The sequence below is a fragment of the Pyxicephalus adspersus genome, chromosome 5 (assembly GCF_032062135.1).
Source record: "Pyxicephalus adspersus chromosome 5, UCB_Pads_2.0, whole genome shotgun sequence".
Taxonomy (NCBI): domain Eukaryota; kingdom Metazoa; phylum Chordata; class Amphibia; order Anura; family Pyxicephalidae; genus Pyxicephalus; species Pyxicephalus adspersus.
This window is the reverse complement of record NC_092862.1, coordinates 29145890-29160507: the sequence shown is the minus strand read 5'-3', so window position 1 is coordinate 29160507 and position 14618 is coordinate 29145890. Positions and strand designations below refer to the sequence as shown.

The window sequence follows — 14618 nt, the reverse complement described above, 5'->3', positions numbered from 1 at the left end:
AATCCATGTCAGGCTTCCAGGTTTATAGCAATCCTCTATAGCCATTAGATGTTAGTGGATGAACACTAATAATGTAATGCACATACACAAGAGTTGCATTGTCCCCAGTACCCCAGTATAAACCCGAATCTTACACTCAATGCCTCATGCACCATGCAGTGTATAGATAAAAGAAAAGGACAAAACGAGCCATTGCTTTATTTTCTGGTGACTTTGATTTTCCATTTTAGGTCCTCTTTGAAGAATAACTTTTTTGACAGCATAGTTATCTGTTAAACCTGTATACATATAACGATTTTGATTCAACGTGGTAGTTTTTGGCAAAGGCTCTCACCTGGTAACCCTAGGGTTCCAGGGGTCTGCATGAAATTGATATGTTCTTCACATGTTCATGTAGGTTCACATACTGATAGCTTAATTGGCTTCCCCACAAATTGGACCTAGACAGTGTTAAGGACATTGGATTGTGAGCTCCTTTGAGGGGCAGATAGTGACATGAATATGGGCTCAGTAAAGCACTGCATAATCTGGTAGATTTATTTACGTAAAAATATGGAAATAATATATAAATATATTAAAAAAATATACACAAAACAATGCAAAAAAAAATCCAAAAACATGATTTGGGCCTTATATCGATTTTCAGAATTTACTGATTGAATTCAGATGTGTATTACAGAAAAAGTGTTTGCTATGGATTTGCACAATACACATGAAGGAATACAGCTTCCATTTGACTATTGTCTGAGTCATTGATCCCCGTGGATACGGGAGCTCGCAGCATGCAGCTTTGTTGCTAGGATACATTATTGATCCCCTCACTACCTGTTCAAATATCCTCATCAGCTGCTTTGTGTGACGCTCCCCATTTACACCAGTTAGCTGGTTGAAGCCTTTAATTTTTATGATTTAAACATTTTAACAATGAACACTTTAAACATCTAAAGCTCATACCTACTTGTCTATTCTCTTTGCGTGTATATCGTACTTTGGTTTAGGTATATATTTGGTAATAAAAACAGATTTACTGATTATCCAACATCATGGAACTTCTGTAATACTAGATATACTCAGATATTAATTCTCAGTAGTACAGGTAGTCCCTTCGGGTTGCATACGACTGTAGGCTTGTTCCTAATTTGAATTTATATTTCGGAACAGGTACATTATTTAATAAATGCAAATAGGACAGATGTTTGTCTCAACATATAATTAGGTAGTGTGGTGTCAGTTACTGTATAAAATCTTCACTGTAAGTTAATCACAAACAAAGCAAAAAAAAAAAAAAAAAAAACTTTATGGAACCTAGACATTCATTAACTTCTGGAGCAAGCTGCGCTTTGATATAAAAAAAAGAAACCACTGCAGAGTTTGTCTTGGCCATTAAAGAGTTACAAGAGGTTGCAGAAGAGCTGATCCTTAAGATCCCCACAACCTCTGCTGTGTTTAGCAAAAGATTTCTTCTGCGAGTTAAGCGAACAGCCCCCCTCCCCCATCAAGTTTCCGTCCTGCACACGAGCGAGCAGGGAAGCCACGTTCGTATCTAGGAGTTGTCCGTTTGTCGGATGTTCTTAACTCGAGGACTACCTGTACTATAAAAATTATTTAAAATTAAATTGGTAGCTATTAAATAAATTACACCACTATACTGTAGTGAAGATGTGTACGAAAATAATTAAACATTTAGACAGGTTAGAAATTAAGTCATGTGAAAAGCAAAAGAAAAATTAATACAAAATTCTGGGTATTCTGGTGCCAGTCAGCTGCAAAAAGACTTTCATAATCCTGAGTTGTATCCAAAATGCTAAAGTATAATTTTATTAATGATTTATTTAGTTGCCTTTTTAAATTCAGGTGTATATACAGTATGTAAATTATCCACATGAGTATCGTGTCCCCTTAGGACCTCACATTTTAATGCCCCCACTGGTATAGGGAAGTTTAGGCAAAAGCTATTTACCCTACCAGTGTGTTTTTGGATTTTAGAGGGACACCCCTTACGAAATACATACTCAGAGAGTATTCTTAACAGGCTTTAAAAAGTCTCTGTATGCAATATATGGACATTGAAGGATTGTGTAAGGACACTACAGAGTGTAAGAGGTCCAGAGGCAGACAATTTTATTAAAATGATTTGCAAAAAAATGAAAACATTTGCCAATCTTTGGGAGGTCTTAGATTGGTAGATATCTCCAGTGAACAAAAGAAAAGGAGAAACCTGACAACCACTGTAGCATGATCACCTACCTCATTACTCTATCTGATCTAGCTGTGCACATCGCTATGCTCCATCACTCTACAATATCAAAGAGGCATAACTGGCTTCTGGAAATAAATGAACACTGATGTGTGGAAGTTACAAAATTTCATTCTGGAAAATCAAGATGGCCAAAGATATTGAATATGGATGAGAACTGGGTGAAGATGTTGGCACCTGGAAAGGTGTGAAAAGAGTTGAGATCAGTTAAATCATTGCAAGCAGGCAGATAAGTTAGTTTTATTGCAGAAGAGCCTATCCATTCTGCAATAAAGAATCCCTGTTTGCAAATTTTGAACTTTTAATTTTTTTTTAAGTATTTCAGTTCAAGCCAAACTTTAAGTTCAGACAAGTTCATGGCCAATCCAAACATTAGGCACTATAGCTAATTCCCTAAAAAAACAAAGTTTACATTCGCATTTGCTTATATTGTTTAAGTAACTGTTTTTAATTTGTTAATAGGGAATTGTGTTCCAGATTTGGGTAGCATATAGAACAATAGGAAAATATTTTCTGGTATAATGCCACTCGAACAAATTGACATAAACCTGTGGGTTTTCTAATATTTTAAGTAACATGGTTCATACTTTTGTGATCCCTTTGAGCAGCATTTATCAATCTTTTTAACATGAAGGAACCCCTGGAAATAACTTTCAGGTCCTCAGGGAACCCCCTGCTAGAGCTGCTATATCCATAACTCAAAGTAAATTGCTGTGGTCAGTTGGAAGAATGCCTCTTACATTGCTGACCACTGAGAGGAATGTCACCGTTACAGAATAGCCAAAATGTTCATTGGTAAGCGGAGAGAGAGACACAAAGGGCTTATTGCTTAAAGAACTCCTAGGAACCTCTGGAGGAACCCTGGTTGACAAACACTGCCTTAGAGTAAAAGGCACCCTTAGGGTAAATACCTAAAAATGTCTAAAGGAGCCTATGTTGGGAGAAATATGAATGATGTCACAGTCATACTTTTCGAAAAATGTTAATAGCTTATCTAAAATATTGATCCTTTGACTTTCATATATGATTTACAGCTTCAGAGCAAATCAGAAACCACTTAGAACAATCTGATCTGCAGAATGGGTTCATGTCAGTAAACCATAAATCTATGATGCAAGAGGGTGAGCATGACATTTAGGTGACTAAGGGGGTGATTTATAACAAAGGGCGGATACTACTGTCACTTGAGCAAAGGGAACTCGGTTATTGGAGGACAGATGGCTAATGGATCACATGGTCGGTCTTTTTAATAGCTTTTCTTTGCTTAGGCATCCATATTTAGTGCACTCTGCTCACATTAGAGTCTTGAGGCTGACAAAATGCAAAGAACATTGTTAAAGCACATATTTGTGTGAAGAGTTTTTTAACAGCAGTAGCATGGTTGTGGTGAAATGTTTTCTTACCTGTTTCCAGTTTTTAATTGTGCATTACCCCTCCCTTACTGAAGCTGGCACTATATTTTCATGTCTGCTGCCTCTTACTGGAATGCAGCTTCTGCCACCTACTGGCATCAACAGTAAATCCCATGCATGTTTATTAGGATCCTGGGGAGCTGGGACCAGAGAGGTCAGCCCCTGCGGGTGCCATTCAGGCAAAGTGGCCAGAGGATCCTAGCAGGGATTCACAGAATGCAGAAATGACTGACATAATATAAAATGTTATAACCTAAAATATGCAACAAGAAAAACAAAATAAATGGTGATTTTATTTCAGGTCTTTGAAGCTTTAGTTATATTGCATACAAACTTATAAATAGGGCAATGTTTTAATGGAGTTTAGTTCACCTTTAACTCTTCTCCAAATGGGAAAGTGTTTTTGGCTTTAGGTACACTTCATAATTTGACAATCCCTGCCCAGAATTATCTCTATACTATTATATACCTCTATACTATAACACATACAAACACATAAGAAACAACACATGAAAGGATTATTCTTGTAGCTGATACTCCTGTGTGGCTGTGTGGTGGATGCACTCCTGTATATATTATATTTATTATCTTTCTGAACACTTGATTTCTAATTAGGTTTTTAATATGCATGAGGTAAGCATAAAGTAGTCAGATTTGCTGGTAATAAAAAGTGATTTACTCCCCGTCATACAGCTGAGTGAATAATCAGAGCTGTTAAATGAGCAGTGATAGTGGCAGAGAAAAAGTATAGTTATCATGAAAATTTCTAATGAAAAGATGCTATTCCTAGCAACGTTTATGTAAATGCTATATTGCATGGTAAATATTTAATTCTGGATGACAGTGCAAAGCTGTTTAAGACACATCAAATTCAGATACAAGGATACACACAAGGGATAGTTTTGTACTCACTATTGCTATGGGTTGAGAGTGAATCCCCAAGAATACATGAAAACTGCTAGAAAAAAGAAACAATCCATAATGCACTATATAGCATTTGCCTCTGATTAGGCTGAGCCACAAGAGTCTGATAGGCCTTGAATGGGCAAACAAGGGAGCAAAGTGGAAGGTCCGCATGACTGGGCAGATAAGAAAAGGTTATTAAGTTGTTTTGGGGTGATTAGGCGAGGTAGGGTTGGGGGGATAAAAGGTTAGAGGAAAGAGGGAGGAGGTTATTCGATTTTACAGGGTGCAGGAACCATCCTGCCCCCTTTTGTAGTGGTTAAATAGGTAAAGAGAATATTGTAATGTGGTTGAGTGGGGCATTTGAGGTCCTTGAGGGGGTGTATGTTTATTGGCCAACCCTTTAGTGGCATTGGGGACCCATATTTGGTGTTGAGTCTGAATTCGAAAATGTTGTAGATTGAGTATACACATTTGGTGATAGTCTGTGTTAAAAGGGTATATCATTCCCGAGCTTGGAGAATTGGCGACGAGGAGCAATACTATGAGGTTGGAGCAGAGTACCAGTGGTAATGGGGCCCTACAGGACTGGCAACCAGAGAAGATTTAAGATGTAGGTTGGGTAGTAGGGTAAGTTTGTTATTCTTTGTTTATTGTTATTTATTTAATATTTTGCTGTTTTGATTTATATTGATAATAAAAAGTTATATTAATTATTTAATGTATAATAAAGGGCCTGTGGACTATTTACCAAAGATTATGGTGTGTTTATTGAATAAGGGGTTGGTTGGTAAATAAGGGTTTGGGCAGTGGGAGGTCTGCAAAACTCTGTTTTGAAACCTGGCCTTCTCCTTATAAAATGGTGAACTAAAATAGATTATATTGTTAGTGGGTGTTTGTGTGAGTTGACAGTTGTGTGAAAAATCCTGTGCTGTATTGTTCTTTTCTATTTGACACTGCAAAAGTACCTGGCTTCTTGTGATTTTTGTTTGACAATAACTTCCCTATCAGCCATTTTAATTTGGCAAGATTTAACAACAAGATTTGTCCCAAAAGACCTTGGTAGGTTTTACCCTAAACCATAAAAACTTTGTGCAAGATTGCCAAAACTGTTAAATGAAAAGGCATTTAAAGGCATAATTTTAAAGCTTTTTATAAAGCAGTGAATCTGATATTTCACTGAAATATTCTACAGTGGAGAATCTTCAAGGTCCATGTGTTTCAGTGGCATTAAATAATTCTCCACTAGCGAATGTCGAATTCACTGCTTTTTAAAAAGCCAAGTTACATATTAACATTTATTGAATTGTTCCCATAACTGTTATTTGTTTCAGTGTAGCTTTGTAAATGGGAAGATTTAGCTAACAGTAACAGACAACACACACACATTTTCACAGTTTCGATATCGATATTTATAATGCCTAATATTTGTTTATATTTATGATGAAAATGCCCTGTTTTATTACATATAAATCTTGTACACTAATTTCATTACAATGTTTTTTCATTTTATTCTCTATTCAGCCTTGATTTTGTACATAAGAACTATGAATTGGAATATGAATTAAGCACATTTCTTAATAAGACTGATGCATATTTTTTGATGTTAGGTCTCTGATCAGCTATGTTTGAAGAACATCTATTACCATGGTACTATTTTACAATATACCAACAGGCATATATTTCTAGAGATTGTTCACACTAGTGCATGATGAAGATGTCGTAGTATGGTTCAATGCAATGCACAGCAAGATACATTATCTGTTGGTGTTCATTCATTGTTAATAGCACCCCAAACACACCCTAGAGAAGCACTGAATGAACTGCTCACCACACAGTGCATCATAATGCAAACAGCAATGTGCATGTTTAGTAAAAGCTAATGGTAAAAACTCCTAAAGCGGACCTATCATCACATATTACCAATATATAAAAAGGTGGCTAAAATGTGTTAGTTTTTAAAAAAAAATTATTTGTTCTATTATTTGGGGAAGGGCCTTTCCCCTTCTGTGGTGGAAGATAATGGAGAACTTGCAGCCTCCTGGGATACATATGCCACATATGCCAGGAGGCTTTGGGCTGCTCTTTCTGTGCATACCCAATCCCAGGAGATCGGGCATACACAGAATAGGATGAGCACTTTTCTTTTTACATTTTCAGGAAAAAACATTACCCAATCATGCGCCTGTGCAGTGCGCTTCGTTTGCACTGGAAAGAAGTCCGGGTCAATGTGGGAACCAGACTGTGGAGGGATGGAGGCCTCTTCAAATGTAAAGGTAAGCATTATTATACTTTTTTGTTAAAAAAAAATTCACTTTAAGTTAATGAATCAAAAAAAAACAATTGTGCCTCCTGTCAACCACAGCAACCAGATACTTTAGACTTCCCAGAATTTCCATTGCTTTGTAAATGTGTTTTCTCTTTTTCTCAAATGTCTGCACAGATGTCTGCTTGGGATCGGGTTCATTGACAATTCCTGATATATGAGTTTCATCTTTAGTGAGATACTTTCAAACAATTTTGCTTGCCGAAAGGAAATCAGGGTAATATTACTGATAGGTAATATGTGATCACTGTAAAGGCACACCCTTTCACTTAATGGTCAGTTGTAGAAAATAATGTCAAGGCTTACATAGTTGTCTATAAACAGTAGTACATTTATTACAAAGTGGAGGGGATATTTTCAATCATAATAAAACTGGATTTTTTTAAATGTTAAAAATTATATACGATTTAATTATCAAAACTGGACTCTCATTTTACAGTAGATTAAGCTGGGTATACGTTACATCCTGAAGCCGTGTGATTAGACAGATTGAAGAACTGAGCACTGTACATATGTTTGAGGATTCAAAGTGTTTAGCAATGCTTACAGTGACCTTCCAACATATTGAATCGATAAAGTGGTCTAATGGAGAATTTACCATGTATCTTTCAGCTCTGGCAGAGCATGCAGTAAGCACTCAAGCAGGACCGGACTTCCTCTTTGCATCACAGCTCCATTAGAGAACTACTTAAAAACTTTTTTTAGAAAGTATATAGTACTTCTTGTCACAGGGGTAAGGGTTCTCTCAGTGGCCTCAGAACATGAAATTACTTTTGGAGCCCACAGGGTGACAAGACATTATCTACAGCCGGGAATGCCATGATTTATTGTGGAACAAATTATTTCCACTCTTTTGTTTAAAAAGAAGTTCTGCATAATGGAAAAAGTGTAACTTTTAACCAGCTCCTTTAAAGTGCCAGCCAAGTGTGGTATTTGCGTAGTGAAGAGAATAATCAGGTCAACTCCATGAATCGCTGATGAAGAACATTTTTTAAACTTTATACCTAATAATTTTTATTAGAATATATCAATATTTATTTAGTACTGTACTGGTGTTTTAGAATCCAAAAAAGAAAAGTAGATAAGAAAGTAGCATTTTAGTAAATAATGTATATAAACCCTAATATAAGTTATTTTCATTAAATGCCAGAAGGATTTTTTTTTTTTATTCATCTGCAAAGCTTCTGTACCTTCTCAGGAGCTATAGAGATGAAGGTTGGCTGCTTTACTGTTTGCAATGGAGCTGTGTTACAATATTTATTTCATGAGGAATTTTGGATATATTGGGAGATTTCGCCAAGCTTTGGAAGACTTTTAATTAGAGGCAACCTATCTTTTCAACAACATGTACAATGAATGCCTTGTTAGACGTTAATACTACTGTGAAAAAAATCATGTAAAAGCAACACACTGGAATGTAGATTTAGCGTAGCTTTTGTTGATGAATAAGTAATGAGTTTAGAAAAGCAGATTATGCCATGGAACATGCCTCAGTTTCTATGCTCTGAGTTGCTGAAACATTTCTTGCCCAGCACAGCCAAATAGTTCTCTTTCAATGAATAATTAAATACTACCCATAAAATCTTTTAAGAAACAATGTACTAATGCAATGCTGTTTTCTGTGCATTCCTCAAACCCATACATGGAGGGGTAACTCATTATGAACTCACTTTTGTTTAATACAGTTAGATTGTCTCCTTCACTGACTTTCTAAGTATTGATTTTAGATTGCTAGAACTCAGCAGCAGTAATTGACTATAATGATGTACAAACACATACCGAGGTTTGTTTCTGAACTTTGGCCTGAAATGGCCCGCTACCTAGGTTAAGTCACGCCTTACACTGTTCTTTTTTCATTTCACGCTTCCTAAAATCACCATTTGTATTTGAAAAAGCTTAAGACAGAGCAGCGTGCATTTATTTTAAAGATTACTATGCTTGAGGCCATTTTGCTGCTGGCAATCTCTTATTCTATATTCTCAATAATAAATAGTTTACAATCTAGTCCATCAAAAAATACCTATTCTGCATTGAGAAACTACCAACACTATATGTAAAAAAAACAACGGCAGAAGAAGCATTTTTATAAAAAGCAAAGCTGTGTAAAAATTTTGTTCCTAAACATCTGTGGCCACACTTCACATTTACCTGTAATTCTATAGGCCGAAAATTTAGTAAACACATGAAAATACCACCAAACCTCAATATAAGATCTAAAACTGAGAATCTACACTATGTCCATGTCTATGAATAATTGACCATCATTCTTACTCTACATGACCAAAAGCACCTAGACATTTCTCCAAATTATGAAATTCAGAAAGCAAAGAAAGACATTTTGGCCATTTTGTAACAGACCATAAAGGCTTAATTTTCTAAGCGTGCTGTGAAAATAGGCTCTATATATATAGTATACATATATATATATATATATATACACACACAAACATTGCAAAAAATATTAAACATTGTCAATATTGTATATAAATTGTTTAGCTGATGGTATTATTGAAATATCCCTAAATTGATAATAATAAAAACTACTAATCTTGTAAAGCTAAGTATGTTATCTTTGAGAGAAACTATAGAAATCTGAGCCAAATGAAGTCACAAATTAACATTTGGGGGCCAACTCTGATCTCTTTTGCCAGGTATCAGTGAGGCTGTGTTCAGACAGGCAGTGAGGTTGCAGTGTGGTTAAACTTTCTCCCAGCCACGTCAGCCCATAGAAAATAATTCAGAATGGAAGTGAGCAATTAAGTACCAACCACTGTAAAAGGTGCAAACACTAAAAAAGCCTGTGAGTGGCTGCTTCCCTACTATTTAGAGAATATTTATGAGCTTAAACCTATGCAAATCTGAAATGTATGAAAAGCAAAAAAAAATTACCAAACATATTTTATGTTATTCTTCAATAGCTGGAATATATAAGGGACTATGCCAACCCTTAATATTGTCAACCCATAATATTATATATAGGAGTTCAAACCTATCTTCTCCTCATTTCACAGGACATATTATTGGTTTGTTTTTAGTTATTGCAGTTTTCTTTTTCTTATCTTTTTTAAATATGAGTAGAGCAGTAATGTAGTTACTCTACTTACTTAAACATTATTTCCTAAGCCTTTCATAACTAGAGGTAATTGATCCCTGGATATCCTAATCTTCAATAAGCAGCATTATTATGTGCCAGTTAACAGTAACTCTGTGACCAATAGAAGAAAGCAAGTTTTCCCTCTTTATCTACCTCTTTGTGATAGAGGAATATATTGGGTGGCCTACTCTATAATGTAAAGGTATACTTGGGTTATAGGAAAGAAAGGGACAGAGTTTGAAGGCCAGAATTTTTAAGAAAACTTTAAATATGTATTCATACCATGATTCATACATAATTAAACACAAATAGTACATAACCGCTAGCCCATTGAACATCATGGGTTGGGCTTTGAAACACTATACAAACAGTATCTCGATGAACCGGTATATTATTTTAACCTAACGCGTTTCGCCACTTAGGGCTTCTTCAGGGGTATGTAGTAGCAACTTTTTACGGTCTATGTAGTAGATACAATACAAAAATACAGTAGTAATTACATTATTATCATGCATAATGTCAATAAACATACCCGGAAAATAAATATAGAATGTACAGTCCTTGAAATATGTCAAAACCAAAGTAAAAATTGTGATTACAAAGATGTACAATACTATATAAGCCCATATTTAGTATGCACAGGTCAAGTGTTACTCAAAAAATATATATTGCTATATGGATATCCTGTATAGACTCTGTATAGACTCTGTGGCCAATTTATATGCTCAAATAATTTGCAAATATATTTAGGGTTTTAAGTTCATGGTGCATTTGTTTTACTTTATTGTAATTATGTATGACAACTCTATGGCCAATTTATATGCTTAAGTAATTTGCAAATATATTGAATGTTTTAGGTTCAAAGTGCATTTGTTTTACTTTATTAACTGTTATTTATTACTTTGTATTTGCAATTGTAAATTATTGCCATTTAGGCTGGATTCTTAGCTAAAGAAAATGTGCATACCAAGAATTCTTGCTGTACCTTGACTTCTGGAAAATGCATGACTAATATGCTGATAAGCCCCAACAAAACTTGAATAAGTTTTATAATAATTACAATAATCTGTCCCCACCCTGCTTTTCTTTGGTGGTTAGCTGGGGTTGTGCTGTGTGTGCGATACCACTAATGGCTGCATTGCAATGCGGAGGTTGGAGATTGATCACACACACAGTCGTTTTGTGTTTCTAACTGTGCTGAATAAGGCAATTTTTACCTATTAATGATATTTGCATGTTTACTTTAGGGTTTATTTTTTAGTTATAGCATTTCACAATGCAACAAAAACATTTTCATCTCTGATAGTCACCATAAAACAATAGGCTGTAGTCTGATTTTAATATGTCAATAACATAAAGATACACTAATGCATAATATGACAACAAGCTTAAATGGAGGATACCCCACTTTTCTATGTATGATAATATATAATGAAAAGAGAAGTAGCCTCCACATTAATACTGCTCTCATTTGGTTCAATGCAGGTGTCATCTTGTAGGTGATCCTATAGATTGAGGACCACAAATATAAAACATACCAAGGAACATTTCCATGTATTTGTGAGTGCATGCAAACTATGGAGTTTTTAATTTCTAGGAGTTCCTAGTATTGATCTTAAAGAGGTTGATGTAGCATTAATAGGAATTTAGCAAATTTCACCACTGTCATTGTGCCTTTTTTTTAAGCGAGAAGGAATTAAGCTATTATCACACATCCATTGCTGAACATGGAGCAAAATGACCAGCTGCTAGGAGACAGATTTCAATATTGATTCCACTTCTGTGGTTTAAAACAATTAAAGTGATGCTTAATGCCAAAAGGTATAGAGTAAATTCTTCCTTGAAAGATTGCCTTGAATTCCCCAAACTCGTTCCTTCCAGTGTGAATGATATGAATTATGCATTGCACTCATGTAGCTGCTTTTGTCTCTCTCTCTCTTTTTTAACTTTACAATCTCTTCTGTTATTTTCCTTTCTCCGGTATGATTACACCTTATTTCCAAATCTGATATTCTTGACAAAAGCAAATTGATTTCAAGTATAAATGGGCCATATACAGCTAATGTAGAAAAAAGATCTTACACAAAGTATTTTTTTATACAGAGACACTGTGTGTGTAACTCTAGCCAACATAGAAATGAAAGGGGGTCATCCCTATATAGTCTATATAGTGTAGGGTTAAACAAGATGGTCTAACGATCTAACTAAATATTGTCTAGCAGTGAAAAAGTATCTTGGCAAACATAAATTCCAAAGAACAGAAGCAACCAAAAACACACCAATGTGGCTATTTGTGGATATTTGATTCCAATGCTCAATAGATGATCCCCTCATGTATGAAGATTCCAAAAAGCTACTGGTCAAAAACAAGGACAAAAATGAATACATGTAAGAGATAATGACACTGTTAAAGCTGAGTAGACATCACCCTATTTAATGTACAGCGCTGCGTAATATGTTGGCGCTATATAAATCCTGTTTAATAATATTAATAATAATAACTTCCAAGGTGCTCAGAGAAGGCAAAGGAATATTGTAATAAATGAAGTTGCCATCATTAGGAGAAAATAGAGAGGCTATATTCAATCTTTTAAAACAAGGTCTGGGCCATTTATGGTAATAGAATCAGCTCCCCAGCTCCTGATTTACAAGTTTAAAATTAAATTGAAAAGAAAACACCAAATGTCATCAAACTAATTACATATGAGCCCAACAATATCCCATGTGAATTCTCAGTAGATCCATATATTGAGTTATCCACTGGAATTGGAAAAAGTAAGGGGAGTCTAAAAAAGTCTATTTGTTTTATTGACGATACTTACAATTTTGACTGTGGCAAGCTCTTCTAGAAAGGTAAATGCCAGGTCATCTAATTTCCTTTTTGATACATCTCTTTATGTAAACCATGTATGTAGAACTAAATATCGATAACTTGTTGGTTCATGATTGGGAAAATTGTACAAGGATGTATATTGTCCCCTTGATTATTCAACTTATGTAATCAATTACATACTGGAAATAAAAGTAGCCAGAAAGTATATTGACAGAAATGTGACAAAACTTCTCTTATGGCTAAAAGTGATTTAATAATTGAGGAGCCTGCTGATAACCATTAAATTATGAAAGTACAAAAGCTGAATTGTTGAGAAACATGTCAGAAAAACATGTAATGTCATTCCCATGAAGCCTCTGCAAACGGGGTAAAAGTGAAGATGGTGACAGGTCTTCCTGGGCTTGTAGATCTGAAGATAGAGAGTGCAGCCAAGAAATTAAGATGACCACTGCTTGGATGGAAAATAATGGACAAAACTGGACAAGATACCAACAAATAATGACATCACTATACTAACAACGATAGCTTAGGCTATGGTCTTTCCATTAGTAACTTATAGCTGTGAAAGTTGAACTATAAAAACTTATACATATAAAAATGAAATGTTTGAAGAACAGTGTTGAAGAAAATTGTTGCAAATTCTCGGAACTGCAAGGAGAATTCAATGTTTTTGATAATTGAGTTTTTGATAATTATCTGTTAAAAAGTTTATATAGGATATACATACAATACCTTAGGTCGTATATTCCTAAAGATCCTAACACATTCTAAAATAAAATAACTGCTCTTTTCTTTTTACTCTTAACATTTACAGGATTTGGAAGATTGGAATCCACCACTGTGAAAATTAATTTGCCGTGAAAAATATAATCTATCAAACTTGGCCTCACAGAAGAAAAGAATTACACCTAATTATCTCCTAATATGTCTTAACATGTTCAATGTGCACTTTGGAGCCAGGGTTGTGACTGTATATTTTTACTGTAATATAAGCTGGAGATGGTCCATCTGTGGTAAATCAATAGCTTCCAACTGATGAATCACTGAATAACTCAATAAACCGTAGAAAAGTGTTTAGCTTTCAAATACAACACCTACAGGTATCAGTTTTTATTTCCCAGCATTTAGGTTCAGCATATTTAACTAAAGAAAAAGAAAAAAATGAGAAAAACTAGAAAGTAGCTTAATTTAGCTGTTGTAGCTAAAATTGTATGACTATTTTTTTGGACCAGTTGTTCTTAAATGTTGATCAAATTTTCTATAAAGTAATTTTTTAGATGGCCTACCTAAGACAAAATGTTTAGGTAAGCCCGTATGTCACAGGCTGATAGGCAGCATGGTGGCTCAGAGGTTAGCACACTAACCATTGCACCACTGAATTCTAGGTTCGAGTCTTGGCCATAGTGCTTTCAGCAAGGAGTCTGTATGTTCTCCATGTGTTTGTATGAGTTTCCTCCCACATTCTAAAAACATGTACTTAGATTTGTGGGCTTCTCCTAAATTGGCCCTTGACTGTGTAATGACAAATGACTATGGTAGGGACATTAGACTATAAGTGCCTTTGTGGGACATTTAGTCATATGTACTTTGTAAAGCACTGCATAATATGTTGGTGATATATACAAGATAATATTAGCGGTGTAAGTAAAACTGGACCAACTACTAAAACAAACTTTAAATCTAATTTAAAATTTACCCATAAATGTAATCTCGTCACCAAATCATCATTGGCTTCAGAGTGTGATCCAATTTTCTTTTGTCCTTACAAGTGAGATACATGGTAAATGTTTCAC

General features: G+C 35.0%; 1 long non-coding RNA gene across 1 annotated transcript in view; it reads left to right on the top strand.

The window, feature by feature from the left end:
* The window catches only part of LOC140330689 (uncharacterized), an 88734-nt gene extending 74784 nt beyond the window's left edge, over window positions 1–13950 (top strand). Inside the window, exons 2-3 of the long non-coding RNA XR_011920784.1 lie at window positions 6733–6848; window positions 13640–13950. This is a non-coding gene — a long non-coding RNA (uncharacterized lncRNA). The remainder of the gene's footprint in view (window positions 1–6732; window positions 6849–13639) is intronic.
* Window positions 13951–14618: the final 668 nt, after the last annotated feature.